The sequence below is a fragment of the Phyllobates terribilis genome, unplaced genomic scaffold, assembly GCF_046119375.1.
Source record: "Phyllobates terribilis strain yellow unplaced genomic scaffold, ASM4611937v1 Scaffold_4__5_contigs__length_816908805, whole genome shotgun sequence".
Lineage (NCBI taxonomy): Eukaryota > Metazoa > Chordata > Amphibia > Anura > Dendrobatidae > Phyllobates > Phyllobates terribilis.
This window is the reverse complement of record NW_027362764.1, coordinates 598827883-598833223: the sequence shown is the minus strand read 5'-3', so window position 1 is coordinate 598833223 and position 5341 is coordinate 598827883. Positions and strand designations below refer to the sequence as shown.

Genomic DNA, 5341 nt, shown 5'->3' with positions numbered 1-5341 from the left:
GGTTGGCAGGCTGGCCAGCATGGCAGGTAACTGGCAAGTGCTCCGGGTTGGCAGGCAGGCGGGCACGGCAGGTAATCTGGCAGGTGCTCCGGGTAGGCAGGCTGGCGGGCACGGCAGGTAATCTGGCAGGTGCTCCGGGAAGGCAGGCTGGCGGGCACAGCAGATAATCTGGCAGGTGCACCGGGTAGGCAGGCTGGCGGGCACAGCGGGTAACTGGCAGGTGCTCTGGGTAGGCAGGCTGGCGGGCACGGCTTATAGACAGACTGGCGGGCAGGACTGTTAGAAAGACTGGAGGGCAAGGAACCTGAGGGCTGAGGAGAGTGTTAGCACACAAACAACAACCTTGCACAGGCACCTCCATTTTGGAGGAGGTGCTTAATATAGGGGCCGTCCTCCGGCCATTGGCCGGGGACTCTTTAGGACGGCGCATGCAGCCCCTTTAAGAGGGAGCGCGCGCGCCCTAAGCACAGTGCCCGGGAAACTGCGTGCAGTGTGCGCTTTAGCAGCAGGGGAACAGGAGGACACCGGACCGGTACCGCGGCGGTGAGGGGAATGGCGTCTCTGCCCGGCAGGAGGCAGAGACGCAGATGCTACACACTCTCACTTCCTTGGGATGTATGTGATTCGACCAATGGTGGGTAGAGTGAAGCGGTCCGTGACTGGCTGCAGGGATCATATGTCATAACAATGTCATGCGATTCTCAGAACAGCCAGTGGCGACAAAGGAAAACAGTGTTTTTTTGCAAAAAAGCATAGGATTTTTGGTGCCTTTACCATACTTTACAGGCATTGAGATCAAATGCTGAATCAGAGAACTGTCTGGTTGTCAGGAACGCTACCGACCGAATCACTGATTAAACCACGCCGTACACATAACGGGAACTTGAGGAGATTTTGGAATGAAGCCATCCTAACTACTTGTACCACATGTAATTATTATTATTATTATGGAATACTAATATAGTGGAATCAGCAAGTGTCGTATTTAACCATGAAAATATCCCTTGTTGTAGCAGGACTGTATCACCACTACACGGACAGATCTCATTTTTTAGGATACAGTGTAGTTTTTTCTACATCCACATCTCGGTGAGAGCAATTCTACAGGTTCTATACCAGTTATGTATTTGTTCTGATATCCCTTTTTATAGCTAGTGCGGTGGTCTTTGTTTTTTATTTGGTTTTCCACTTTCCGTACAGTATATCACGTGGGTCCCGTATCTGACCACAAGCTGCGTCTCTAGATATTTGAACTATTCATGGGCAGCTTTCTTGTTATCTTACACTGTACAATTTCAAATTTTTAAGTTAACAATTTTGTATTATGCTCTAAGTATCTAAATGGCACTTGGCAGATAAAAGGTCTCTCATCCCGGTATTAAAATGTGGGGGCAGGTTGGCGACCGTACACCACAAATGTGAAGTGAATGGAGCCTCATCTTTGCCGACTATATATTAGCCTACCAAGCTCCTCATGGTACTGGAATAGTTTTGCTACAATTCTTTTTATTGATTTTATTCCTTGTAGAATATCATGTAACCATAGTGGTTCAGTGAGTGCCCCATTAGCAGAGATTTACTGTATTTCTGTATTTGTCTTTCCTACAAGTGATTGTTTTAATTTACAATACAGTATGATGTGTTCAGTATCGCCATTAGCTTCATCAAAGCAATAGCACAAAGGGGAATTAGCAGGAACCTTTGTTCTGCCATATACAGATAAAGACTGGCCCTACCTGGATTATAGAAGTGCTGCACTAACCTGCAGATACAGCAGTCATAGGTGTGGCTGTGAGTCACGGAGTCCCCATAGAAACCGGCCTGTTTTCTTTTGTATTCGCTGCTTTATACCTGGGGGGGAAATAAAAAGTACAGAACAGGCTGGAGTAATGTAAAATCATTTTTTTTTTAAATATTTTCCTACTTAGGAACTACCAGCTGTACGTCATGGTTTGTTGTGATGGTCTCAGAATAGATGTGTCGGAGTTTATGGATATGTTTTTGGTTCCGGTGCCTGGCTACAGTTTAGTTGAAAATTTAAATTAATAACAAATTCTCTCCTAAAATAAAAAAAAAATAAAATCTTTAAATATACTTATTCCTGAGAAAGCCTAATGACACTACAACTGTCATTCGGGACTGTAGAAAAGCTGGATGAGAAGTCTTCCTAGATAGGGTGGCCATACACATTAAATAGAAGCAGACTGGTGTAGTAAACATTGACACAGCCATATAATTCACATCTTGTCTCATTTCTGATGTCACAGGGGTTAGGTGGCAGCAGTTGAACTTTTCTAAACATACTATAGTTTACAATGCATTTCTGCCTTTTTAGATTGGTTGCTGTGTAAAAGCAACGGAAACCCATCTGAGGAGGTCATTAATCTGAGTATTACGTTTTATTACACAAAGCCTTATAAACCAAAAGCAATTAAGACGATGAAATATGTTATTAGCTAATTATCACATACTATATACTGAAGTGTGACTATCAAGATGGAAAGCTCGAACATAGGACTGTTAAACTATATAAAGAAGAAAAAGGTATTGACTACTTCCAAGTACGACCAGGACACATTTGAGATGGACGGCAATGAACTGGAAGTTGTAAAGGACTTCAACCTACTTGGATCGATGATCACTCAAGATGCCACAAAGAAACCGGAAGTCAGTAGGAAAATAGCTATGGGCAAATCAACAATGAAGTCACTAGACAAGGTCTTCAAATTGAGGAACATTTCTCTGGCGATAAAGACGTGGCTTGTAGATAGTCTGGTATTTTCTGTAGTAACATATGGATAGGAAACCTGGACAATAAAAACAAGTCAGAAGAAGAATCAACACCTTTGAAATGTGGTGCTGGAGGATGTTATCAATACCATGGATGGCAAGAATAACAAACACCAAGCTACAACTTTTCTACTTTGGACACATCATACGAAGAGAGCAATCACTGGAGAAGGGCATCATGGTCTGAAGAATAGAAATAATAAGCCGATAGCTTGATGAAATCAAGATAATGGCGGAGAAGGTCCTGGTGGATCTATCTATGCTTGCACAAGATCGATCTTACTACAGAGTGTTTATCGTATGAAGTTGCCATAGCTCATGATTGAGCCGAAGGCTGTTAAAATAATAAAAATAATATACTACAGGGACCAAATAAGCGGTGCACCAAAGTTTCTTATTTAAAAGGATTAGCAAACAATTAAAATTAATATAAAAACATTATCATACATTTACAGGAATGATTTAGCTTAAAGTGGTTGTCCATGTTTGGCATAAAAGTCTGCAATCATTCTAATATGACTGCAGTCTTGAGAATCCTCACAGTGCGCACTATCAGGATTCTCCGAAGCTGGTGGCGAAATGACCGCAAGTATGCGACATGCATACTTCCGACCTCATTCTGACTAGACTGTATGGCCTCAATTTGCTTGTATTGAGCGAGGCAGCGCCTATCAGAGGCTTCAGATCTACCACAGTCCTTCAGCCTAATTTTGCATATCAATTTAATTTCTCAGTGTTGGAGGAATGGACTCATCATGTAAAGGTGGACTTATCTTTGAAAGAGCTACATGTGCAAATAAATAGTTTTGGCACCATTCATTTTATCATGTGATGTACTGGAAAGCAGTCAAAATTGCAAAAAAAAATGCAATTCCACAATTGTTTTTTAGGTTTTCATTTACCATGTTCACTATACGGTAAAACTGACCTGGCAATATCATTCTCGAGGTCAGTATGATTAGTCAGATAGCAAATATGCATAGATTTTTTTTTTGGTGGTGAAAAAAAATTTTTTACATTTTTCTTGTGTTGTTATTTTCCGATACCCTTAACGTCTTCAATCGTTGGTCAATGGCGCTGAGTGAAGGCTTATTTTTTGTGCACTGAGCTGACGTTTTTACTGATACCATTTTGAGGTAATTACAATGTTTTGATCGCCTCTTATTGCATTTTGTTGCAATGTTGTGGCTGCCGAAAAAACATCATTCTGGCGTTTCGGTTTCTTTTTCCTCATTGCGCCGTTTACCAATTGGATTCATTTATGTTATATTTTGATAGATTCGACTTTTACGGATGTAGCGATACCAAATATGTGTATACTTTTTAATTTTTTTTATTTTTAATAGGAGAAGTGGGTGATTTGAACTGTTATTTATTTATTTTTTTCATATTTTTAAAAACCTTTTTTTTTCTCTTTCTATTTTACTTGTTAGTCCCCTTAGGGGACATAAACCAATGATCATCTGCTCGCTTGTTCTATACACAGCAGTGCTATAGGACTGCTATGTATAGCAAAAATCCCTCTCTCCTATGAACGCCAGCTACAGACTGACTTTCACAAGGGTACCGTCATGACAGGCACAGGGGTCTTCATCAGGTTTGCGGCCATCTTAGCAACCCATTGGCGCATCGTGATTGCATCAGGTATGCTGATGGGCGCCTAGAGTGGTGCACCCGCCTGCTGGCATGCATTAAATGCCATTATCAGAGATTGATAGTTCTCTTAATCATAGCACAATCTTACGACAAATTTGTCGTAAGATAATGCTATGATTAAGAGCTTGGAAACACTCGAAACGCGAAGGCCTAGTGTTATGTATCATTCTATGTTTTTAGAGCATATCAATAAATGATGTTTGTAGTAATTTTTACATAGATTTCTATTTTTGATTTTGGGGGTAGCTGGATGTTTTTCTTTTCTCAACTTGATTACTTACCTGTAAGCGGAGAAAGAGTCTTCCTGTGCACCGCGCCCTTCGTGGATAATTATCCGCGCTGGTGAGCTGATCTAAACTTTTTTCCCATTACTTGTACACTGGTAACGTGTCTGCATCAGGTAGTTTGGCACCACAAGATCCTCTGTTGCTCTGAACTATAGAACTGAAGACATTTAATGTGCTGCTGTGGGATGTTCCACGGGAGAGGTATACGCAATATTTTCAGGAGAGGTGACATGCAATCCAGTGGAGCACATTTTTTTGCATGAAATCCTACAGAATAAAACATCTCTATACTTATATCGATATAATAAGGCTCCATATGCCTCTGTAGGACACCTATGATAAATCGGAGCCTATATATAGAATTAAACAGTCTTGCTGCAGATATTGCAGTTTTGTGTGTTTTCTTTTCTTTTTGAACCCAATGAAAGTAGCCGCATTAGCTGACATGTCCAGAGCAATATGTTGATGCTGTGAATAAAATGCTTTTGTAATGTGTGTTTCACGTCATGATAACAGCTCCATGCTAAATGTGGGAGTGTCGGTCAGTAACTAGCCAGCTATTTCACACGGTGGTGGGACAAGCACACGCTGTATGTAAGGCATCCACT

General features: G+C 41.3%; 1 long non-coding RNA gene across 1 annotated transcript; it reads right to left on the bottom strand.

The window, feature by feature from the left end:
• Positions 1-1472: 1472 nt before the first annotated feature.
• LOC141265742 (uncharacterized) lies at positions 1473-5341 on the bottom strand. Its single transcript, XR_012320158.1, has 3 exons — positions 4728-5341; positions 2627-2807; positions 1473-1851 (listed from the first exon to the last, which is right to left on the bottom strand). It is a non-coding gene; the product is annotated as an uncharacterized lncRNA (long non-coding RNA).